Raw genomic sequence first — 27,695 nt, 5'->3', positions numbered from 1 at the left:
ATTAGAGAAAAAGGAGGCATACGTGTGTCCAGTTATGTGAATCACATCCAAAAACAACAGACCAGCAAACTAATGGATGATGATCAAGTCATTTATTCCAATGCTGAAACACAAGTGCCCAGTAGGAAGGTAGCTGGAATAAAGAAGCTGAACCATGACAAAGTAAAATCTTTTTTTAATACAAAATGGTGAGTGCTTTTGCAATGGTAACGATTGTTTCATCAGACAGTTCATTCAAATAGCAACAGCACTTAAATACTTTAATTCATTACAAGAACAACCAATCCTACCACTCAAAATTAATTCAGCCACTCAGCAATCAATTAATTACTATGGTTAGTTTTGCCCTTGTTTAATTGCTAAAGTCAGAAAAATTCTGTTTAAAAACCACATACACAAAATGAAAAGACAAGGACGTGTAGATAAATATAAATAAAATACTTAAAAAAATCAATAAATAAATACATATGCTCATGTTCCCCATTTAGTAACTACTTATGTGCATTGATATAAACATAAAAATATATATAAAAAAATATATAAAAGTATAAACAGTACATACTCAACAGCTTAATGAATACATATATTCTGCCTAATAAATGCATGTTATCCACTTAGTAAATACATATAGTTTAATACATACGTCTCAACAAATGCTTGTCTTTAATGATAACTATGCTAAAAGCAGCTCATGAAATACTGTCATACTGACCCAAAGCCCTGTATGTGTTTATGTAGTCTTCTCTTGTTAAAATAGTATTATTATTTTTTATTTTATTTTAACCTTCTCGATTTTAGCACTGGCTTCAATGGAACACTATCATTCAAACCCAAACCTGTATGTACTCCTAAATGCAAAATCCCTTTTACTTCCATATTTTCAGTAGTATTGACTATGTCCCCCATCCTATTGCTGACATTCTGGATGTGCAAAACCTGAAACAAAAATATATGGTCATCCCCCTTATTCAATGTCTGCTTAGCCAAAGCACTATACAGTTGCCCTTTTCTAGTGCAGTAAAGGTGATCTCTTATCCGTTTCCTAAGGTGACGGTTAGTTTTGCCAACATAGAAATGGAAACAAAGTTGTGCAGTGAGCTACATACACTACATTCTTAGTATTGCAATCAGCAGAACTCCTTAGCTCCCATAGACGCCCTGTTTCAGGGTGCTTAAAAAAACCTTGATTCATCTATATAAATGCACTGTGTGCATTTTCCACATCTATGGGTACCATTCACTGTGTTATCCATCAGAACAGGTGTCCTTGGATAGCAAAGCTGCTGTTTCAGATTTTTCTTATTTCTAAATGCAAAATGTGGTTGCCCACCCACTATGTTGGTAGTATCCTCGTCTACTAACAACATATGGCAATTCTGTCGTATGATGGTTTCAAACCCTTTCACATCCCTTGTATATGGTAAAACCATCAGAATGTATGGTAATACACTATTCCTAATACCTACCCTGTCACTACCTGCTCTATCAGAGTAGTAGGGCTTAGCTTTACCTTTCCTTTCTTTGTGTACATTATGGTACACCTTATCAATTTCATGTTCACTATACCCCCTATTAATGAAACCTGTTCTTAGCTTAGTTAACTTGTTTCTATACACTTCCTCTTGACAACATAGGTGAGATGTTCTCATTGCATGGCCTGTGATTATATTAGGAAAATCCTAGGGCTATGCATACTGTTTCTGTGTAGAAAAGATGGTCTATAACATTCTTTCCTATGTAGTTTCGTAGACCATTGGTTATTTTCTCTGGGTGGACAACCACGTTTTGCATTTAGAAATAAGAAAAATCTGAAACAGCAGCTTTGCTATCCAAGGACACCTGTTCTGATGGATAACACAGTGAAGTGCCAACAACTATACCTATCCAAATAAAAGTGAATTATACTTGCTTATGTGTCTGAGAATGTTTATATAAAATACTATGTTGTCTATTACAGATGATGTGATTCATATCTATAGACTCACATTGTTTTAAAGGGCGAAATGCTTATACAACATAAAAAGTTTACATGAGCTGACCATAAATTCCCCAATCAGTACTGCAAGTGATAAATTCATAAATTTCATAAGATCTAGAAGCATTAACTGAGGTGAAAAAAGAGAACAGTTGTATACCTTCTGCTGCAATGTGAACAATTGCCACAAGGGAAACTACCTTTTGTTCATGGTAAACTCCAAAATGTTCCCCTTATTGAGTCAGATACAAGTTTCTTAAAACCAGAAAATAAGTTTTTCAAATACCTTTCTTTTCTAAAGGTCAAGAAACAATGGGGAGAGTCCACATTCTTAAAGAAACCATTGAAAGAAAGTAAAGGTGTGTTGTTCCAAGTTCGATCTGATTTTTACTGTATTGATAGCATAAGTAGTGAGATGTCTCATCTGGAGAATTCTAAAAATATGTGACAATGTCTTATTTTCACTTAACATCTCTTGCTAAGACATTCCTGTGGCATAAATGAAATCACTTTTTTTTTGTTTACACAAAACATCTTTATTGAATTATCACTTATGACATAGGTAATTGTGCATTTATATAAATGTAAACAAACCATGCTGACATATTTTCAGTTGCAAATATTATACATCACGTATCTTCTATGCAGTTGTCAGTCAAATATTACATAGCTTATTCAATTTCAATTCCTGCCTTCCCTTAAACCTTATTCCTCCTCTAAAACATTATTCTACATGTATTTGCCCATAGTTCCCATTGTTTTCCATATAATTTGCCCCTACCCTTTTCTAGAGATCACACTTCCAAGTTATTTTGTCTCTCTTACTATATTTACTACTTCTAGTATTGTTGATGTAGACTTTAATTTCAGTTTTCTAGTAAATGCTTTTTTGGCAGCCACCAGAAAGAAGGAAACTCAGCAAGGCCTTACCATGTCTAGGCAATTCTGATTCTGTATCACAGTTCAAAAAATAATTTCCTTAGTTACACCAATTTGCTTACCTAGTATTTCTGACAGAGTAATCTCATCATTACACTTCCGAATATGCTCCCAATTACCTCTTTCTCTCCCATCACACCTCCAGCATTTGCAGTCTACCTGAGGAAAATTTCTTTGGAGTCTGCTTTGGGTATAAAATACCTTTGCAAACACTTTCAAGCAAAGATCCTAAATCCTGTAGACTTAGCTGCATATTTGTGAGCTATGCATATATCCTGTCGTTGTTTTTTTTTTTTTTTGTCATTTGCTTATCCAGTCTGTCTTCTCAATCCTTTCTAACCTCATATGATTGATTCCTATAATTATCATGCAATATTTTATATACCCTACTAATGCTCCCTTTTTTAAAAGCAGTTTCTGTTCTAGATTCTGCTAAAACCTCTGCCAGTGTTGGTCTTTCACTTAGGGCCCCTCTATTCCTTTCTTTTTGCCTATACTCTGATATCAATCCTTGACAGGGAAGGCAATCTCTAGCCTGCAGTCCAGAAGAATGATTTGCCTTTTCCCATTCTATTACCTTTACCTCTGTAATTATTTACTCTCAACACCTTGGTTCATTTGCCAGTTTACTCCAGTAACCTCCAGCCCCCTCTTATCTATTCTGTGTTCCCTCTCATTGCAGTCATCCCTGTTGGCAGCACCACCATTTTCCATTCCCATGTTGGCTTAACTCTTAGAATACTTTCTGCTACTTAAAGAATATAATATTTTGCATGGTTGTTGTTCTCCTTAAGGATCTACGTACATCAAAAATCTCAGTCTATCCTTATTTCTTGAGTTTCCCCGTATCATCTTCATCCCTTTTCACTTTGAACTATAGACTTTTTCTTGTACCGTGTATAGGAGCCTCAGCTGTGTAGCTCTGAAATAATACCATGAAATCGGGTAATCCCAAACCACCTTATTCTATTGGAAGGATCAACTTATGCAACTTGACTCTTGCTCTCTTCCATTCCGAGATGAAATCTTTCAACTCTTTATTGATTGCTATCCACAGCTTCTTCTCTGTTTGATAAAAATATGCCTGACCTGTGTTTAAAACAAGAAGTCCTAAAAACATTTTCACTGCTTGTATCTTGCTTTCCATATCGATAAACCAGAGTTTCTAATTTCTCAGTTTTGTATTATCTTTTGTTTAGACTCTTCCCACATCCTTTGCTGCCATAACTGAATCCTTTTTAACCCATATTCATAAGGTTTTGCTGAACTAATTTCTGTGTGGGTACATAGTTTACAGCTATTGCCTTTGTTTTATCTTCATTAATTTTGTATCCTGAAAAGACTTGAAACTGTCTCAGAAAGTTCCACAGCACTGAAATGTCCTTTTCTCATTGTATCAGGTACAAAACAATATCATCTGCAAACAAAGCCACTTTTCTTGATTACCATACCAATTATATTCTTGAATTTCTAAATCCCTTATTTTCTTTGCCAGTGGTTCTAAATATAATACAAATAACAAAGAGAAAGAGAGCTTCATAAAATCAATATCAGACCTGCTAACGAGCACCTCTTATACTGGACCCCCCACCCTTCAACCTTGTCAGACATTAACCCTAGACCATCAACTACTTCTAACCCTGTCATTAATAACCCTCCTACTCAACAAAGTGTCTTACAAACCCCATTCTTATTTCAGCCCATACCCACTGACACCATTAAGAGACTACTACAAAACTAAAACCCTTCACTCAGCTGATAATCTTCCACCACACTATCTCAAACTGTCTGCCAACTCAATCGCTTGCAAAATCCATATCCTTATAAATAGGTCTTTATCTGAATCAGAAGTACCTACCGTATGGAAACAATCTTACATCAGCCCATCCATAAAGGAGGCAACTCTTTTGAACCATCCAATTTCCGTCCTATATCCATCTTGTCACCCATATCTAAAATTCTCGAGAGAGGTATTCATCAGCAGGTAATGCAATATCTACTGCAAAACAATCTTCTAACCAAAACCCAACATGACGTCCGACCCAGCCACAGCACAGCTACAGCCCTATTATCCTTTACAGACACCGTGAACAAGGACAGAGATGCAGGATGCTATACCAACTCAGTATTCTTTGATCTCTCCAAGGCCTTTGACACAGTCTCTTACTCCTTACTGTAGAACACACTGTCTAACTTTGGCTTCTCAATTAACACAGTAAAATGGTTTCAGAGCTACCTCAAGGATCTTAAACAAGCAGTGAAATGGTCCAATGAACTCTTACCCTTTCTCCCCAACCCTACTGGAGTCCCTCAAGGCTCCATCCTTGGACCACTACTCTTCAACATTTTCAAAAATAACCTTCACACAATTCAGTACGCTGATGATTCCACCTTAATCTGTACCGCACAGTCACTACCAGAACTATTTTCAAAAACTCAACAGTCCTTTACTGCAATTGAATCATGGCTAAGAAATGCCCAACTCTTTCTTAATCCAAAGAAGACTAAACTAGTACTCTTTCACACCAAAAATACCTCCCCAGTCACTGATCATTTCAACATCCTTGCATCTGACAACACTGTCATAGAAATAGTGCAGGAAACCAAACTTCTAGAAGTTATCATTGACAATAAACTTTCATTCAACCCCCATATACAGTAAAATATAAAGAAAACGCATAAAAAAGTGAGACTCTTATATAGAAACAAACATTTCTTTACTGCAGCAACCAAATCTACCCTTGCAAAAACATTTTTACTTCCCTCCCTTCTTTACGGTGCCCCTATCCTAACTAACTTACAAACTTCTACCCTAAACAAGATGGAACAGTGCTACAACAAAGTTTGCCACAAACTCTAGATATCGCACACACCACTATAAACCACTATTAGAATTAAAGTGGCTTGAACTCCGTAACCACCTTGCCTTTATTCAGCTATCCACCTTGCACAACGTTATTTTCAAGCCTACTGCCTGCCCTGCAGTAGGCACCTTACACACCAAATCGATCCCTGCGATCAGAAGACAAAAAATCTCTTAGCTATCTCAAAACCCACACGAAAACCAGGTCACTCTCTGTATTCTTACTCTGTCTCTATACTATGAAATTCACTACCTCTAGCTATCAAGTCTATGCCTGTTCTAACCCATTTCAAAGCCTCTTTAAAAAAATCATGTCAGAAATACATGGCTGTGCTTCTGCATAAAACCTGCCTAATGCTCAGCTCTTTCCTCTTCTTCTACACTATCCTCATCTTCCTCTTCTGTCACATGTCACTCCCTCACAGTCTGCAAAGTCCCAAACTCTCCTAACTCCATCTCTGGTTCTATGCCACATCCTTAAGTTACTGCTCAAGCTGTAATGTCTCAACTCTCTCACTATCTTTCTACATCACAAACTTTCTAGCTGTTATTTTCCTAACTGAAACCAACATTCTATTTTTTCATGTACTAGAACAGGTAATGTCATACAGTGCACTACCTAGATACTACTTTTGGACACTATCTACTCATAGATTATGTATATGGTGAGAGTGACTATTATCATCAATATTTTAACTCTATATAAATGTCTAGATGTGTAATTTTGTAAAATAGTATATTTCAACTTATTTTTGTATAGTATTTCTAATGTCATTTGTATTGTGTAGGATTATACTGTATTTATTCTGTATGTGGAGCTTTTCTCCCCAGGACTCTGCTGAAAACAGGTTCTGTAGACCCAGTCAAACCACCCCAGTAAACAAATGTCAAATAAATAAATAAATTAAAAAAAAAAAAAAAAAAAGATAATCCTGCATGATTCCTATTTTCAAACAGAACTTATCAGAGAGGACCATCCCACACACACAATTGAATTTTTGCCTCCAGTCCCTCATATATCCTTCAAAATAACCTTATTATTTTGTTAGGGTATGCAAATGCTTCCATTGCCCTGCTCGTAAAATGCAGCTTACTCTGTTGAATGCTTTACTGACCGATAACAGCAGTATTTTCTTACATTTTGCATCCCTGTGGATCATCACTTTTCTCTTAATGTTGCCAAATGTTTGCCTTCCTCCCAGAAATTCACATAGATCCATATCTATCAAATTTGGTATCAGTTTTGCCATTCTTTTAGCCATTATAGACATAAATGATTTATAGTCACGGTTTAGAATCAAAAGTGGCCTATATATTGCTGAATCTAATGGGTCTTCTTCACCATGTTTGCGTGTAACAGCCACCTTAAATGTTTATCATTCTCAATGCTGCAGTAGTCTTTGGATTTTATCCTGCCAGCGATACAGCAACCGGCCAACTTCCAAAACCTTTCATCCCCTTCCACATTGTCACTGATTGCTTATAGGCTGATTCTTTTTTTTTTTGGATGGAGCTATATAAATGTCCAGATTGACTAAAAATCTTCAGTACTTTCTTGTGCTTCATGTAGATGCATCTCTGAAGCTCTAAAGCTTCCAGTTAGACCACTAAGACCCTTTTTGGAGAATCTCTCCATATTATTTTGCATTGATTTAAGTGTATTTCATATTTTATATTGAATATCTGACAGAATTGCACTGTATTTCTTTTTAAGAATACCAGCTTTTGAGGAACGTCTGTCAGACGTTCCTGGAATACTGCATTTACTGTTTCGGAATTGATTATTTATGCTATAAGGCTTATTTTCAACAGTTTAACGAAAACTACGAGGTTTACTGAAAAGTAAATTTTTTGGGCAAAAATGATAAGCTGCCGGTTTATTTTTTGAAAAGTTATTTTTGGGGTAAAATGATTTTATTTCTTAAAAAATGGATTGTGTGCTGCTTGTGTAAACTTTTTGTGGGGGAATTGGACTTTTCAGAAGGGTTGTGTGCTGCTTATGTGTACTAAGTGAAAACTTAACTTCTGACTGCACCCTTCTGCCATAGCTTATGGAGTAAGACTTGCTCCTCAGCTACAGCATGGGTAATTACTCCAGTCCTACTGTTCCTTTGGAGTAAGACTTGCTCCTCAGCTACAGCATGGGTAATTACTCCAGTCCTACTGTTCCTTTGGAGTAAGACTTGCTCCTCAGCTACAGCATGGGTAATTACTCCAGTCCTACTGTTCCTTTGGAGTAAGACTTGCTCCTCAGCTACAGCATGGGTAATTACTCCAGTCCTACTGTTCCTTTGGAGTAAGACTTGTTCCTCAGCTACAGCATGGGTAATTACTCCAGTCCTACTGTTCCTTTGGAGTAAGACTTGCTCCTCAGCTACAGCATGGGTAATTACTCCAGTCCTACTGTTCCTTTGGAGTAAGACTTGCTCCTCAGCTACAGCATGGGTAATTACTCCAGTCCTACTGTTCCTTTGGAGTAAGACTTGCTCCTCAGCTACAGCATGGGTAATTACTCCAGTCCTACTGTTCCTTTGGAGTAAGACTTGTTCCTCAGCTACAGCATGGGTAATTACTCCAGTCCTACTGTTCCTTTGGAGTAAGACTTGTTCCTCAGCTACAGCATGGGTAATTACTCCAGTCCTACTGTTCCTTTGGAGTAAGACTTGTTCCTCAGCTACAGCATGGGTAATTACTCCAGTCCTACTGTTCCTTTGGAGTAAGACTTGTTCCTCAGCTACAGCATGGGTAATTACTCCAGTCCTACTGTTCCTTTGGAGTAAGACTTGCTCCTCAGCTACAGCATGGGTAATTACTCCAGTCCTACTGTTCCTTTGGAGTAAGACTTGCTCCTCAGCTACAGCATGGGTAATTACTCCAGTCCTACTGTTCCTTTGGAGTAAGACTTGTTCCTCAGCTACAGCATGGGTAATTACTCCAGTCCTACTGTTCCTTTGGAGTAAGACTTGCTCCTCAGCTACAGCATGGGTAATTACTCCAGTCCTACTGTTCCTTTGGAGTAAGACTTGTTCCTCAGCTACAGCATGGGTAATTACTCCAGTCCTACTGTTCCTTTGGAGTAAGACTTGCTCCTCAGCTACAGCACGGGTAATTACTCCAGTCCTACTGTTCCTTTGGAGTAAGACTTGTTCCTCAGCTACAGCATGGGTAATTACTCCAGTCCTACTGTTCCTTTGGAGTAAGACTTGTTCCTCAGCTACAGCATGGGTAATTACTCCAGTCCTACTGTTCCTTTGGAGTAAGACTTGTTCCTCAGCTACAGCACGGGTAATTACTCCAGTCCTACTGTTCCTTTGGAGTAAGACTTGTTCCTCAGCTACAGCATGGGTAATTACTCCAGTCCTACTGTTCCTTTGGAGTAAGACTTGTTCCTCAGCTACAGCATGGGTAATTACTCCAGTCCTACTGTTCCTTTGGAGTAAGACTTGTTCCTCAGCTACAGCATGGGTAATTACTCCAGTCCTACTGTTCCTTTGGAGTAAGACTTGTTCCTCAGCTACAGCATGGGTAATTACTCCAGTCCTACTGTTCCTTTGGAGTAAGACTTGTTCCTCAGCTACAGCATGGGTAATTACTCCAGTCCTACTGTTCCTTTGGAGTAAGACTTGTTCCTCAGCTACAGCACGGGTAATTACTCCAGTCCTACTGTTCCTTTGGAGTAAGACTTGCTCCTCAGCTACAGCACGGGTAATTACTCCAGTCCTACTGTTCCTTTGGAGTAAGACTTGTTCCTCAGCTACAGCACGGGTAATTACTCCAGTCCTACTGTTCCTTTGGAGTAAGACTTGTTCCTCAGCTACAGCATGGGTAATTACTCCAGTCCTACTGTTCCTTTGGAGTAAGACTTGTTCCTCAGCTACAGCATGGGTAATTACTCCAGTCCTACTGTTCCTTTGGAGTAAGACTTGTTCCTCAGCTACAGCATGGGTAATTACTCCAGTCCTACTGTTCCTTTGGAGTAAGACTTGTTCCTCAGCTACAGCATGGGTAATTACTCCAGTCCTACTGTTCCTTTGGAGTAAGACTTGTTCCTCAGCTACAGCATGGGTAATTACTCCAGTCCTACTGTTCCTTTGGAGTAAGACTTGTTCCTCAGCTACAGCACGGGTAATTACTCCAGTCCTACTGTTCCTTTGGAGTAAGACTTGCTCCTCAGCTACAGCATGGGTAATTACTCCAGTCCTACTGTTCCTTTGGAGTAAGACTTGTTCCTCAGCTACAGCATGGGTAATTACTCCAGTCCTACTGTTCCTTTGGAGTAAGACTTGCTCCTCAGCTACAGCATGGGTAATTACTCCAGTCCTACTGTTCCTTTGGAGTAAGACTTGTTCCTCAGCTACAGCATGGGTAATTACTCCAGTCCTACTGTTCCTTTGGAGTAAGACTTGTTCCTCAGCTACAGCATGGGTAATTACTCCAGTCCTACTGTTCCTTTGGAGTAAGACTTGTTCCTCAGCTACAGCATGGGTAATTACTCCAGTCCTACTGTTCCTTTGGAGTAAGACTTGTTCCTCAGCTACAGCATGGGTAATTACTCCAGTCCTACTGTTCCTTTGGAGTAAGACTTGCTCCTCAGCTACAGCATGGGTAATTACTCCAGTCCTACTGTTCCTTCCTCCAGTGTCCCTAAAAAGAAGCAGGTAAAGCACGAGCCCTTGTCCTTAGCGTGGGCTCAATCATTATCTCAGATGATAGCAGCTGATTCTTCAGTGGCCATTGCTGGTTCCACAGATCACTTACTGGTTTCCTCGAATCCCTCTGGTGTATCCTTGCCAACCACTATGGACTGGGGATCAGATATGTCCTCTTCAGCTGTTCCATTGGAAGGGGAAAGAGACCTCTTGCTCGAGATGAAATCCCTTCCTCATCTCAGGCTTCTTCAAAAGATGTCCCTAAAAACAAAAAAAAAATAAAGGAAATTATTGTGATGGTTTCTGTGTGCAAAAAATGATATTTTTACCTCAGGTAGGAGTTTGCTGCAGACTTTTAATTCTTTACGCCACGCACTTCATCTTATTTCTTTTTCCTCTACTCCAAAGGAAGAGGATGTTTGTTCAGATGATTCTGATGTGGACAGAGGCAAGGTTATTTCACCTGAAGGTCAATAGCCCAAGACTTGGACTCTTTAGGCAACGAGCCTGAATAGGAACATATGGAGACTTTCTCTTTTTCTGAGACTGTCTCCAGACATAAGAATGTTTTGCTTTGGAACAAGTAGATGTTCCCCCTGAATTGGGCCAATATTATGTTATGTTATGTTAGAACAAGATACCCCCCAATGCCCTCCCCCATCTTTTTATTCTGCCAGCATTTAAGAATGTTTTTAATGTTGTCTGTAATGCTTCTGACTGTCAGCCATCAGTACATAAAAAGCCAGATAAATTGCATCAAGTCTATCCAACTAACAGTATCTGTTTTCTCATAGGTGCATTTACTAGGCTAATGACCACAAGGGCCTTTTTAAGCCTAGCCATGCATCCCAAATCTCTGACAAGTTCTGATACCCTTGATAAGTGTAAACAGGGGCTTGGATGAAGCATTTACAAGCAGAACCTGCAGCCATTTCCCCTATTGCTCCAAATGTGAACAGATGCCTTACCACCCTAACCCAGTTCCTGAGGATAAAGAGGGTAAACAGACTGGTTAAGAAATTACTTTCTTCCTGTACTTCAGCCTTCAGAATTCTGAATTACAAGGGCTTTATGTGAAATTTTATGTTTTAATGTGCTGATAGTTTGAAAGATTTTGATGCTTTTCATCCTCCGGATGGGATGACTAATTTGAATCAGATTGTGGCTGACTTGTCTAAACATGCATTAAGAAGTGTACATGATTGTGCTGACACTGTTTTTACGGTTTCTGTTTCAGCCACAATCTTGACAAGATCTGTCTGGTTACATAATCAAAAGTTTTCAGATAACTTAAAAGTCAGAAATCACAAATTCTCCTTTAGATAGAAAGTTTCTATTCAGGCCTTCTGTTACACAAATGCTCAAACAATGGGATGAGAGAAGTAAATGAATGCAGGGAGTTTCTGTGATTTTTCAGGTCACCAAGTTCTTTAAAGACAAAACAAACAAGTGTTAACTCTTACTAACAGGCAGACAGACTGCTGACAAGAGATGGCAGGACATAACTAATGAAAATCCCGAAAAGAAAGCAGTTTTTATAAAAAAAGGTCAGATGCCTTCCTCAAAATAACTATGCCAGAATCCAGCCCCCCCCCCCCCCACACACACACACAAAATCCTGCCCAAGCATCACTTACATTTTCACAGAAACTGACTCTAAGTGCTCCACTTTGGCAATAGATTGTTTCAGGAAAAATGAGGTTTGAAGGTGACTAAGGAAGGTTACAGTCAGCAGTGTACAGAAAAAACATCTCCTTTAAAGGGAATCCCTCCTCACCCTCCCAATTAAACAGATTTGTTTCTTGCAGTGCTGTAACACATTAAATGCATTCTAAAATGTTGCTGGTTCCAAAGGAGAAACACACTTGGGGAACAGTTTTGGATCTTTCTTCTCAGTCTTTTTGTAAAGATACTAAAATTCAAAATGTTGAACTCTCAGACAGTATTATTTCTAATCTTAGATCCGAGCATTATGGTAACTTTAGGTATTTACCATCACATTCCAATAGCAAACAACTTCAAGAGCTTTCGAACATTTTCTGTGTTTGGGTCAAATTATCAATTATCTGCATTGCCCTTTGGGGTGCCCACTGCACCAAGAGTGTTTACAAAGTGTCTATCCCCAGTAGTAGATTGCTTCAGATTGCAGGGTATCCACATTTCCCCTTATTTAGATGACTTGCTTATTTGTGCAGAGTCTTTTCCCATTTTTCAGGAATTCTTAACAAAGGTATTGACCCTCCTCCTTCACAGCTGGGATTCCAGATAAATATGCAAAAATCCTCCCTTCGTTCATCACACAGGATTGTGTTTTTATGTTGCCTAATAGACACTCTGTTTCACTGAGCTTTTCTTACTCAGGAGAGATTTGATTTGTATCTAGAAGTCTTCCTGAATTTTCCTCTGCATTCTCAAGCTTTATCCATATAATTTCTCTGGGTATTAGATTTTATGGCTTCTACGGTTCTCATGATTCCCTTTGCCAGATTAGATATGAGGAAGATCTATGATTCCTTTTGCCAGGTTACACATGAGGAAGATCAGTGATAGCTCAAAAAACATGTGAACCCAACATTCTCATCCCATGGAATTTCAGATTCCAATCTTGGACTTTATCAGGTCAGAATTGCATTGTTTGAGGGATCAGGTAGCTCACAATCTAGGTCTCATTTTTTCTCCACCCACCTAACACAATCTGTATTGACCAGTTCTTAAGACTTTGCTTGGAGAGCAATTTCAGTGGGGTAAAAGTGCAAGGACTGCTAGAATAACTTGTTTTCCCTCACTTCTGCATCAGTGTGTTCTGTACTGTAGTGTTAAATCTGCTGGAATGGCATCCCCACCCCCAACCACAGGCCTTATACTGCTTAAAGTAAAGCCAAATTAACACTTTAGCATGTTTTACTCTAGTAATGTAACATTTTCATGGAGAAAGCAATAGTGCCCATGGCAATACAATTAAATGCCGTGACTCACCTCAAGTAGTTAGAGTTCAAAGACTTTGTCTTTGCATCCATGAACATTCTACTCATTGATTGTTTTTGGTGGAAAACCATCTGTGTGGAGAGTACTGCATTCCATTGAAGTACCTGATTGGTCAAGCCTACTCTGCCTGCCGCGCTGTTCTACCCTACCCCAAATCCTACTCTGCCTGCATATTCCAGCTGTCCCTGTAACTATGTGGTGACATTCTTCCCAACCTAAGTCCAATTACAACAACTTTTCCCATAATGGCCCACACAACCATTAATAATGCAACACCTCACTCCTGCAACTCAGGTAACACAAGTCTGAAATTTATTAACATTAACCTTAATGCATCTGTAGCAAAGTAACTGAACTGCATGCTTTCATATCTCGTTACAGTCCTGACATCCTTGTTATCACAGAAAAGTGGCTAAAACATGAAGTCAGATATACTGAAATCCTCCCTCTAGGATAAAATGCCCTTTGAGCATACTCTATATAAAAAAGCAGGTGGGGTAGCTGTTATATAACAAATAAAACAAACCCTCTAAAAAAAGCAGCATGAAGTGTGAAAATTCCACCAATTCCACTTTATTCACCAGTAACAAATGGATTGAGGACTTTCATAAGCTTGTAACACAATGAAGTTGTGTTACAAGCTTATGAAAGCGCTCAATCCGTTTGTTACTGGGTTGAAGTTGTGTTACAAGCTTATGAAAGTGCTCAATCTGTTTGTTACTGGTGAATAAAGTGGAATTGGTGAAATTTTCCTTCTTTTTGTTGCTTTTTTCAGTGGGTTTGTTTTATTTGTTGGTTACTGGTTGGTGTTTAAAAGTAGATATCTTATACCCAAAACACTTGAACATATCCCTTTATCAGAAAAAGCATCCCCCATTCAGTAATACAGAGATTCTTATTGGCTTACTCAAACCAAAATCATATAAGACTGTATTTATCATAGCCTTATATATTCCCCCTAGCAATAACATCACCACAACAGAGGACATACTGTCCTGGGCGTCTACCAGTATACCCTAAGAAACCATCATACTTGACAAACTTAACATAGACTGGACCCAAACTGTATCTGATACAGAGTAATAAATTATATGCTTTCTCTCAGCTCATCAATATGCCAACAAGGTGTGACAAGTCCTCCTCTGATGCCTCTAGTCTAGACTGGATTCTGTCAACTAAACCCAGTCATATCTATAACTGTGGCATACTATCTGACAACCTAAGTGATCATTTGCCCAGTTTTGTGAATGGGCTTGCATGCAATCCAGTAAAACATCACGCATTCAAGAATGTGCGTAACTTGTTCAGTTTTAATGTAGACAGTTTCATCTCCACTCTCAAGCAGTACAATTGGAGTATGTTAAAAAGTCTTCCTTTAGACAATGTCACCCTTGAGTTTAACAAAACCTTCACCAATATACTGAATGATCATGCTTCTATCAGAAGAAAAAGTGTTAAACTTAATCCAGCAACATGGCTATCTAAAAGCAGTAGGCAGTTAATGGTGCTTAGAGACAAGGCCTGGAAAGCATGGCACTCCAACAAATCCCAGGAAAAATGTCTGCACTACAGACAAATAAGAAATAAAACCAAACACAAGGCTTGACAAAAAACTTCAGTACTTGAAGTTACAGCAGGCACACCAAAATTATGCTAAAAAATTCTGGTCATTGATCTGAAATCCACTAAATCCAGTTCAAAGTCAACAATCCTGTCCCTCCCCAGAAGACACTTCATCAACAGTCACTAAGAACTTTATTAAATACTTCCTTCAGTCTGTAGCCTCACTTATTTAAGACAACGGTACCATAAAACCAACACCCCACTAACAAACTCCCATGGAAGCTCAGTTCTCACTTAAATCTGTCCCTACCTCCACCATCAAAAAACATCTCCTAGAACTAAAAACTGCAAGTTCTGCTGCAGACAACCTTCCTCCTGAATTCCTAAAAATTGCAGCTGAAGCTCTGTCATATCCATTAATTATACTAATAAACTGATCCGTTCTAGAATCTCATGTCCCATCTGTTTGGAAGAAAGCATACATGGTTCTTCTTCGTAAAGGTAGACCCCCTGTGGACTACTCCAACTTCAGACCAATTGCCATTCTGTCCCCATTATATAAAATATTAGAAAAGTGTAACTATTCCCAATTAATTCATTACCTTCCTATAAACAGTTGTCTCTCCCCGACACAACATGGTTTTCGTCCTATCCACAGCACCACTACTTCCCTACTTCACTTTGCTGATACCAGTAATAAAAACAGAAATACTGGAACCCTAGTATCATCCTTATTTCTAGACCTGTCCAAAGAATTCAACATCGTCTCTCACCATAAACTATTACTAAAACTCTCCTCCTTGAGTTTCTTCCCCTCCTCCCAATCCTGGTTTAACAACCGTCTAACAGATAGATTTCAAGCAGTCAAATTGCAGCCAGAATACTCTGCATTTCTACCCATTACTGTCGGAGTGCCACATGATTCTATACTTGAACCCCTCCTGTTTAACATATTTATAAATCATCTACACACTGCTTTCAAGCATGACACTCCTGTATAAATTCAGATGATTCTACACTCATCTACACAGCCCGTGACCTACAAAAACTTCAAGAAATTACTCAAGAATACTTTATGTCCGTAGAATCTTGGCTAGATAACTCACAAGTACTTCTTAACCCCCTAAAACATGAAATTACTACTTTTCGCCCCCAAAACATTTCTCCAAAGCAAAACTCTTGTCAAAATCACTTTATTAAATAACACTCTGATTGAACGGGTCCCCAACACCAAACTCTTAGGAGTCAGAATTGATGACAACTTGAAATTTACCTATACTTCCAAAACTGTTATTAAAAAAATAATCACCATAAACTTGGGCTCCTGTATAGAACAAAATCCTGCCTAACAGACAGAACTATAAAAACCCATAGATAAAGCCCACCTCCTAACTAACCTACTGCATGCCTCCCTATTCTTTACTAACCTACAAACATCCAGACAAACAATGCTGGAACAGTGCTACAATAAAATAGCTCGCCTTACTGCAAATCCCTCTTTTAGAACTCATCACTGTTCTGCCCTTAAACAACTAAATTTGACTGACCTCCCACATTACATTCACTATAGTCATCCACTACTACCTCATATTTTAATATACTTCTTTGGTACGTATCCGGCACTAAAAGGCATGTTTCAACACTACCACCCTACCAAAGCTCTTTGCTCTAAAGACAAACTCCTTCTGTCCGTCATTAAAGCCCAAAGTGCATTGGAAGCCTCCTTATACTCAGTCTTTGTAGTTACCCTCCGAATACCCTCCCACATGCTCTCAGGCTTTTTGAAAACCAACAGACATTCAAAACACATCTAAGAGAACACACGTCAGTATCCTGGCTCTGTAGCTGTACATCTCCAGGGTAAGTATAACATCTCTGCTTTCTTCCTCCTCTTCTACAATACCACTGCTTTCCTCTACTCTGTTACCAACTATCACTTTGTCTTTACCCACCCCACCTTCTGCCTGTGCCTGTCTTAACTCTTTTACCACTCATTTCTTTTATCTGTCATAATTAAATCAACCTTTCTCTTTCCACCCTTTGTAAATAACTCGGTAGTCAGTGTTGTGACATCTATTCTACCACATTGTTATTTAACTGTATCTGTATAGCATACAATTAGTAAAAGAAGCATTACAACTGTATGTATAGTTACTATCTTATCTATTTTGACATTGTAAAATTTATTTTAATTGTATTCTACTTGATATTGTTGATATTGTATAATTTAAAAGATTTTTATATGTACTGCATGTACAGGAGCTTCCCCCCCAGGCCTCCGCTTGAAACGGTCTTTGTGCCCAGGTGGAGTTCCAGAGTCAACAAATGCAAAATTAAATAACTAAACTAAATAAATAAAGAATTGTTGGCGATGATTCATGCCATAAAGTTTCAGGATCATCACTGGGAACCAGGTCCCCTACAGACAACACCAATGTAATGTGGTACATAAAGAAGGGGGTATCAGGTTGTACCCCCTGTTTCTGCTGGCAGTGATAGCTTGGGAATTAGCTCCACTGGATTCCTTAACTCTTCAAGATTCATACATACTGTCAGAGAAAAACATAGTAGCATACAAGCTAAGCAGATCCTGGACAGACCCTCACTACTGGAAAGTCAATGAAGAAGTTTTCCAGGAGTTGATCCATATGTGGGGAAAACTTTCAGTAGATCTGTTCACTTTCTTTCAAAACAGAGAACCAAACAGAGTCTGTTCCAGGACTCCCTGCAAGTAGGCCTGAAAAGTAAATGCTCTTTCAGTCTCCTGGCCTGGGATATTACTGTATGAATTTTTACCCTTTCCAATGATTTTGACGGTAATTTTGAAGATTCAGAAAGACTTCCCAAACATCACTGGTGCTTAAATGTTTGTGTGAGTTGCTATATTCTGGCCTGTCTCATGCCTCTATAAAAGTACATCTTGCAGGAGAAGATGGATTTTTATCTGAAAAATTTAATTCTCACACTTCAGCCAGAGAGTTTCTCAGGATTCTGGGGTTCATGATATCAATGATTTTTATGATTTCTCTTACCAGTTTACAAATGAGGAAGATTCACTGGTATCTAAAAAAACACAAGGACCCAATGCTTGCATCTCCTGGATTTTCAGATACCAATCTCGAACTTTATAAAAAAGGAACTACACTGGTGGAGACTACAAATACAGACAAACACACATCTTCTCTTTTCTTCTCAACCTCCAAATCAATCTGTAACTACAGACAACTCAGAGTTTGCTTGTGGGGCAGTTTCCATGGGGTAAAAGTGCAAGGCCAATGGGATTCTTTAGGTATACCAAAGCTCATAAATATAAAAGAGATACTGGCTGTGATCCATGCTTTAAAATCTATACATCATCTATGGCTCCTAGGACATCTGCAGGTGATTACTGACAACACCATAGTGATGTAGTACATCAAGCAAAGAGGCAGAAGGTCATCACTTGGGAGTTAGCTCTGTAGCACTATTTAACCCACCAAGCATCTTACATTCCGTCAGAGCAAAACATAGTGGCAGACAAGCAGAGCAGGACCAAGATAGGCCCTCACAAATGGAAATTGAATGAGGGGGTCTTCCAAGAATTTATCTAGTTGTGTGAAACACCGCAAGTAGATCTGTTTTCCTTTTTTCGAAACTGATAACTCAGCAGATTCTGCTCCAAAACTTTGGGCAATTAGACTTGGAAAACAGATGATTTTCATTCACTTGGATGAGAATGCTCCTTTATGCATTTCCACCCTCTCCACTGATATCTGGGATAATTCTGAAGATTCAGAAAGACCCTCCAAAAATAATGGTGGTGGTCCCCTTTTGACCCATCTGTTGTACTTCTTATGAAATTGGCCAAAGGCAATTACCACAAGCTTTCTCACAAACCGACCTGCTGAAACAAGACAGGAGGATTTATACATACCCAATCTAAGACATCTTCAACTAACTGCTAGAACATCTTATATCGGCAAATGGAAGATATTTTCTAGTTGGTGGCTAGCCTATAACCAAGGCCCTATCAATGCTTATGTACCACTGGTGTTCTAATATTTGTGTGAGGTACTAGCGTTTGGGCTTTTGTACTCTTCTGTTGAGGTACATCATGTGGCCATTTCAGCATGTCTGTCCATGGATCCCCCATTTTTTCAATGTTTTTATTAAGATAGTTTGTGAATGGAGTGTTACACCATAAACCACCACACAACCAGGTTGCTGCTTCTTGGGATCTTAACTTTGTACTAGAAAAGTTAACCACATCCATTTGAACCTGTACATCAAGCAGATTTAAGGTTCATTACATGGAAAGCTGTTCTTCTCATTGCTCTGACATCTGCAAGAAAAGTGTCTTGAGTTGCAACCTCTTTTGAGAACAGATCCATCATTCATGCCTAAGATTGTCTCAGAGTTTACTTTGAATCAGGTCATCATTCTCCCAGTGTTCTATCCTGATCCTCAGAACCAGGAAGAAACAATTCTACATACTCTGGACATGCACAGGCAGCTCATGTACTATCTTGGCTGAATCAAGTCCTTTAGTAACACTGATCAGCTATTTGTTTCTTATGTTGGGATTATGAAAGGACAACAAGCTATTTCCAGATGGTGTTTTTGGCAACTGTCTTTTGTTATTGCCACCATGGTCAACCAGTTCTGGGTAGTATCAAGGTAGAATTGACAAGTTCTTTGTCTACTTTGATGGCAGACTCTAGAAGCATTTTAGAGGCAGCTACATGGTCCCCTATGTATACTTTTACAAGGCATTACAAACTGGAGTCTTTTTATAGATCCAGGATTGCTTTGCTAGGGCTCCTGGATCCATATCCTTCATCCTCCCAGGTTGGATAGGTTTTGATAATCAACCCATATAGCTTAAAGGCTACTGCAGTAGTAGGTATGCTGAACATATAGTTTTGTAACCCTAGTATTGTATATTGTTATTGCTGTGAAATATGTTGATGGTTATTTCTTGTTTGTTCAGGATGACTATGCTACTTTTTACCTTTTAGACAAGAAAGTCTTGAAGATTTTCTGCTATGACTGCTGTTTTTTCCTCCTCAGGGCTGACCAGTCAGTACTCAAGAGTAGAATTGTGGGAGGGAGCCAGAGCTTTTAGAAGCTGGCCTGCTGTGTTTTGGGCAAGACACAACTCATATAGCCTAAAGGCTACTGCAGCAGCAAGGAATTCAAACATCTACAGTTATAGATAAATAGTTTATTCAACTCTACTTTATGAAACGGGTAGGGACATGGTCATATATTGTAATGAAAGTGCTAATTTTATAATGTATCGTTTGTATAATTTATTGAATAAAAATTTATTTTCTCAAAAATACTAACAGTTGTAATTGTGACTTTGGTGATACACTCGGACTATATTGATTTCAGCTTCACATCCTATTGAGTTAAACTTGTGGCCAAAAATGAAATTAGAAAATAATAAAATTTCTCAGGTTTCCTGTGTCTGAATCATACTATCAGTTCTCTGCATTACCCTTTGCTCCTGTTTATCTGTTGCTCCAAGGGTGTTTACAAAGTGCCATGCTCCAATCTTAGCTCATTGCAGACTGAACAGCATTCAAATCGTTTATTACTTGGACAACTTTTCTTATCTTTGCAGAGTCTTTTCAAAGATGCATTGCCATATTATTAAGTGTCTATGCTTGGAATAATAATTTCTCATCATTTAACATTCTATCATCAAATATCCAGTTTAAATGGTCAGATTAAAACAACATAAATATTTTACTTGTTAAAGTTGCGTCTTCCAAAGTTTAACCACTTACTTTACGTAGTGCATTATTCATAGCTTTCTAGAATAATATAGTAAATTAACTTTTTTATGAGATAGAGACTGTATCGGTTCACATTTGTGCCAGATTCAGATCCCGGTAGTTTTTCACTGCCATACTTCATCAATAAGTATGGCTGAAATTAAATCATATTATTCATATTTCAGTACTACTCATGTAGTGCATGCAGAACAAGCAGTTCAGTAGCTGCTTCTCACTATTTAACACTGCATTAGTAAACGCTGTGTTATAGGCACTACCATCCTTTGAAAGCAGTTTTGAGTATTTGTTTACTACATTTTAAAATCTCTATGAAATTACTCACGTCTTACTGTAGTATATAGTTTCAATATGAAATTACTCATGTCTTACTATAGTACATAGCTTCACAGCATGGGGGCTATGCTGAATCTCAGTCAGACAAATGACACCACCATAATGCACCGTTATAATTTTCATGGTTATACCCAGGGTCCCAACCTAAAATAAATGGGAACCCCATGCCTCTGTGTTGTAGAGGGATGGAGTCTTGACTGTCACCCAAATGATCTGAGATTGATCAGTGGCTCAGTTGATGGAGGAACTGGGGAAGGTAAATTGGGATGGAATGGCATTTCACTAATTTGCTGATTCTCAAAGACTGGAGAGGGACTTCTTTCTGTGATTAGGCACTCCTCCGCATGATGAGGTGGTGAGGGTTGCCATCCCAATCCAGACTGGCATTAAGAATCAGTGTTATGAGACAGTGTTGAAGCTATCTTACATTTTTTTTAACAAGAAACATCTTTATTAAATTGTCATGTATGACATAGGCCATGTTACATTGACATAAATGACAATGAACCATAGCGACACAATCTCAGTTACAAACATTATACATTCCAAACTGTGCAATACAACTGTAGCTGCAAACATTATACATCAGTTTTAACATATCCAGTCATTGTTAGTCAACCATTATATAGCTCATTCAAATCGTGCCTTCTTTTAGACCTCGTTCCTCCTCTGCGTGTATTGATCCTGCAGTCCCCATTTTTTCATGTGTAATTTGCTCCTACCCTTTTGCAAAGATCCCAGTTCCAGTTGTTTTAACACTGTTACTACCTTCACTACTTCTAGTAAAGTTGGTTTAGACTTTGATTTCCATTTTCTAGTAATTGCTTTTTGGCAGCCATCAAAATTAGACTGAGCAAGGTCTTACTATCTCTAGGCTATTCCAAGTTTGTATCATAGCTAAAAAAAAATATTTCCCTAGTCAATCCAACTTGCTCACTCAGCATCTCCAACAGAGCTGTCTGCAGGGAATCTTTAATGTCTACCAACTCATTACACTCTCAGAAAATATGTTCCCATTTACCTCCAAATTTTCCTGCATCACACCTCCAACATTTGCTGTCTACCTGAGGAACAATTCTTTGACGTCTGCTTGGGGTATAAAAATACCTGTGTAAGCACTTCTAGGTAAAGGTCTAAAATCTTCTACATTTTGTTGCATATTTGGGAGATACATGTATATTCCCCCATTGTTTCTTTGTGAATTGCTTATTTAATATCTCTTCCCAGTCCTTCCTAACCTCCTGCAATTGATTCCTAGAGCTATCATGCAATATTTTATATGTTTTACTAATTATTCCTTTCTTAATGGCGACTTCTGTTCTAGATTCTGCTAAAAATTCTACCACTGCAGGTCTTTCATTTAGGACCCCCTGTATTTCTTTCCCTCTGCCTATACTGTGATATCAGTCCTTGATATGGAAGGCAGTTGTTAGCCTGCAGCCCAAATAAGTCCTTGGAGTCTTCCCTTTCTATTACCTTTCCCCTCTAGTTATTTTCTCCAAGTACCTTGATTCCTTTGCCAGTTTTTTGCAGTACATTACTCCCCCCTCTTGCCTATTGTCTGTATCCCTAATTGCAGTCATCCCTATTGGCAGAATCTCCTTTCTCCATTCCTGTATTGGCTTAGTTCTTAGAAGACCTTCTGCTACTTTATGAGTATAATATTTGTATGATTATTGTTGTTCTCGTTAAAAGTCTGCATCAAAAATCCCAGTCTCTCCCTGTTACTTGAGCTTCCCCCCTTTTTCATCATTTGTTTCCACTTTGAATTATAGATTTCTGCTTGTGCTATGTATAGGAGCCTTAACTGTGTTAGACTCAACGGATTTATTGATGGGAACCATAGTTCCTGTTTGAGCACCGGATCTTTCAGCTATCACTTTTCTGTCCTAGCTTTGTTATTTTATTTTATGATTATAATACATACAATAACAACCAACTTGATCTGAGATATTGTAGTGGTCTGAGACATTATGGCTAAGGGAGAAGCTTGAGAGTCAGATCCTAGAATCTGTAGAAAGTGGCCGAGTCGGATCCAAGGGTCGCATCTGAACCCATACATTGAGGAAGAATGAAAATGGACAACACAGATAGAATGTGATGGTGAGTACATAACTTCTTTTTACATATTTCTGAAAATGCTGTTACAGTCAGGACGCGAACTTCAGAAACACAGGTTTGTTTTTTTCTGATTTTGAAGCTTAACCATGGCGCTCCATGCACTACAAGCATGTCTTTTCCCCAGTTTAAGAGCATAATTGTGATGCTCCATAGACGTCAAAGTCTTTAGGTGCAGTCTTTTCATGATTAAATTATCTATCAATAGCTGTCAGTTTTCAGAAACATACTTTAGCAACAATACTCAAACATGTTTCTGTTCATAATAATTAACAGTCAACAGCTGTACGGAACTTCTTGTACCATCTTTTTCTTACTGCATTTGACAGAAACACTGCATTCATTTTGTGAAGTAATGAAAACTGAACATATGGGAACAGCAGATCTTGGTGATCTTGTAAGTTCAGTTGAAATTGAAGAGGAAAGCAGAAGTCAAATGAAAAAAAGAATTGCTTCCTCTGCTTTTGTAAAAATCAGTCTTTGCTGAAAATACTTTCGACACTGCTGGAGCAGTGAATCTTTATTTCAGTTTGCATCTCCTATCCTCTTTAACAAAATCCATATACTGCAGTTTCTGTTGAAAATTTTAATCTAAATCATCATCATCATCTACATGTGCCATTTAACTTGCTATAGTAATTTTTCTGTCCAGCTGCCATAATAGCTATTCTATCCTTCGAATGAGATGTTAAACCAAGGCCCAGTCTGCTTGAGTTGGTGGTAACTCTGGTGGATGTAAACGATCCCACAACACTTATCGAAAAGAGTAGTAGGCAAAGTTCTCCAGTGTCCTGGCCAGATTTGAATACCATCTGGGATCTCTTGTGAAAAAAGGCCATTGATCTAGTGAAACTAACCTAGTCAATGAAGTATAAACAAAAATGTACTTGCTGTTTCCTGTATGTGATTGCATATTGCACCAGAATAACTATAGATTTAGTTTAATTTCTCCAAGTCTGGATTTGCCATAAGAGCTTTCTGATGTAGTCAGTGGCATCTGACACACCTTTTCAATTTCCAGTGATGATTTTGTAAAATGTATCCATTGCATCTTAATTTTTATAACCTCCTGTAAGTCTAATCCGTGATTTTCTTCTAATGCTCCAGTCATTCTCATATTATTTCTATTAGTCTTATCTTCTGTTGCAACAAATTGTTGAACCTTATTTTGGCGTGGCCAACTAACTCTTCTGTTTTACACTTTAGCCAGTTCTTGCTTAATCTGTACAACTGTGACCTGTTGAGTACACAAAAATGCAATATTGTAAACCAACAATTTGTAATCTTTTTTTATAAATCCTTCTAACTAACCAGAAATGTATTATGCTAGTATATTGTAGTATACAATATACTACAAGACACATTTAAATGTTTCCAAAACTGGTTGATTTGGTTTTGCCACACAGTAGGTTAATTGTCATATTGTTTACTTGCTTTGAGTTGACATTGGGATGTACATTCTAACCTGCTTTGTTTCTTGAAATTATGACTGCCTTTAGTGCAAAGGCTTAAAATAAACTTAGTTAGAATTAGAGGCATTTCAGCACAGCTATATCCACAGACTCATCTTTTGTCAGATGGATTTACTTGGACAGCATATTTTGCCAAAAAAATGGTTAAGCTCTAGCATGCAAATACAACAGGGATTTTTCCCACTCTGTTGTATCTTATAATCAGATCAAAGTTTGTCAAGTTTCCTAGGAAAAAATGTACTTGCTTTTAATTTCAGTGGAAGGCTTTAGTCTGATCATTCAGAATATGCCCTCAGTATTCATCTGCACCTCTTTACCCTGGTTAAAATATAAGTTTTATTTTTAGGTTTGAGTTTGAAGACTTGAATGCACTATCTTAAGTACTCGAATTTGACAGCACTGTTGGTGAGTTTTAAGAAAATAATGACACCAGATGTATGTAGTCACTCCTAAGTTGTCTTGCTGACAACAAGAAAAATGTGTGACTTATTGTAAATACAGCCCCACTAAGAAAGATGCCAGCAGCACAGACAACATAGTTGGTGGATACACTATGCCAGCAGCACCATTACTTCTGCAAAGATTGGAAACATTTGCAAAGACGTTATTCTCTGTTTATGTATCAATTTTTTTCTGCTGCCTTAAATTCTTCATAGTAAAAATCTAAGAAAGCTCTTTTTCAAAATAAATAAATGGGACTTTGACTTACAGATGTATACCTTATCAGATTTGCTAGAAGGTTTGACTGGTTCTGAACTTTAGATCGACTTATCTTAAACTTCCTGTTATGTTAAAGTTCAGACTTTGAACTTAAAGAAGACAAAATAGAGCATGGAATTTTAACTGGTGTAATGAAAATGATGTTTACTGTATATTCGTTAGTTCTGCAGATTACGATTTTGGAAATTATTTTGATAGGAAGTGGTGACTGTCATGACTCATCACTAGAACTTACCATACTATATGTAGCTTGTTAATAACTTACTATACAGTAAAATGTTTGAAATTAGATTTCAAAAGTATATAAATGCATAATTAAGCAAACTTTAATAGTTTTGCAGCCCAAGGTGAGATGATGTAAGGGCAACAGCCACAGCTGAATAACTGATCTCTTTTCCAAGTTTAAATATGCCACAGCGTGTGCAGTTTAGATAATGAAATAGTTCAGTAAATTTGACGGTAGCATAAGTTCCAGTTAACCTGAGAGTACAGTAATAAATTTAAATTCATACTTAAAGGTGTTACTTACAGTGATGTTATATTGATGGCAAGACTATTAGGATGGAAGTCCTTTTACATTGTCAACTCGCTGAGCGAGTTAGTATTTTTAAGGATCATGGCTCCTATCTGTGGCGTTAGTGGGCTGTATCTGAGGATGTTTTATTACAGAGTCCTAGCTGAGACGAGTCCATCTTCACTGAACAAATATGTATGTTTAAGGATCATGGCACCTTATGCTTCTGCAGGACAAAAAGGGTGGAAAAGAGCTTCTTCTAGGCAATATGCATTTCATCGTCTCTAACCTTTTACTAACAGAGTCAGCCATAGATGAAATGGCACCCTAGGCAAAGAGCTCTGTGGCATCCCCTCTGCTGCTCTGTGCCTCCCCCTACAGACAGTGTCTCCACACCTCCTCTCACTGGTCTCCCCTTTCACTATGACCTCCTTACATTATCCAGATTACTCTTTTTTTCTACTTTTTACTAAATTTTATATTAACTCTTCAGCTTTTTCCTGCATCCTTTCAACACACCATAACAGGACCAGGTGTTATTCTAATACTGTGGAGGAAATAACTGAATTACGCTGGAGGTTTGAAGGATGAAGTCATTGTAGTTCTAGATATTCTGAGATGCATTTTTGAATTTTTCACCTGACATTTTTGGTCCGATAATGGCCTGAACAAAAATCATAATCAATGAAAGAAATTCAGTCTTACACTTCAACTTTGCTTTTTCCTGCATCTTTTCAAGACATGCCAAATGGACGAGAGTGCTCTGTAGTAGCTGTGGAATGAATAATCAAATTTAGCCAATACGCCATGGGGTTATATCTGTGAGGTGTATGTTAGATTTATTTTCCAAACTTTTGATTCAGTGATAGCATGTACAAAAACCATGAGCAAGGAAATAAATTCATTATTACTCTTCACCTCTGTTTTTTCTTGCTTACATTCAGCACACCCTAACTGGTGAAGAGTACACTGTAATGGCAGTGAAGTAAATAATGAAATTAAGCTGGGGTTCTGGGGTTGCTAGGCTCTGAGGTGCACTTTAGTGCTATCGACCTTTTGACCCAAGGCATGAACAATACCAAGAACAAAGAAAGAAATTCAGTCTTATAGTTTTTCAAGGAAGATTTGTGTCTGATAAAAATATCAGGTCACAATAAAACACTTGCAACAATGCATACATTTTGTCTAAGAGTAATGCATGCCTCCCTGTCACCCCCACCCCCAAAAACGATAATTACCTTCTATGTATCCATCTGCTGTTAGACTGAGATGAAGGCACAAACTATCACAGTCATATATTTCATGTGGCTACTGTTAAACATATATACAGCATGCATCCTCACCCCAACCCCAAGACAGCTACCTTCTGTAAACCATTCTAACGTCAGAATGGTTGCAAAACTAAATGAAACAAAAAAGTAGAACAATGAGACATGGTTTAAGCTGTTGTCAGATATATATAACAGTATGCTTCCTTACCTTTACTTCCTTAGAATAACCACTCGTCTATGTAGCTAATGTTTGATTGAAAGGAAGGTGAAAACAGTAACACTCGCACTAATGTATTACAACTTGCAGTATGAACAATGTTCAGTCTCACCGAGGGGGTCCAAGTGGGAGTGGATGTGCATCAGGGTTCAGCTCTGAGCCCACTGTTGTTCATAGTGGTGATGGACTACATTAACAAATAGGTTTGTGGGGACAATTGCAGACGTTGTGGCATTACATGCAGACTCTGAGCAAGAACTTCAACAAAGGATAGGGGAATGGAATGCAGAACT

This window comes from Protopterus annectens, chromosome 2.part0 (assembly GCF_019279795.1).
Source record: "Protopterus annectens isolate FY-2018-M chromosome 2.part0, PAN1.0, whole genome shotgun sequence".
Lineage (NCBI taxonomy): Eukaryota > Metazoa > Chordata > Ceratodontiformes > Protopteridae > Protopterus > Protopterus annectens.
Note: the sequence above shows the minus strand (reverse complement) of the source record.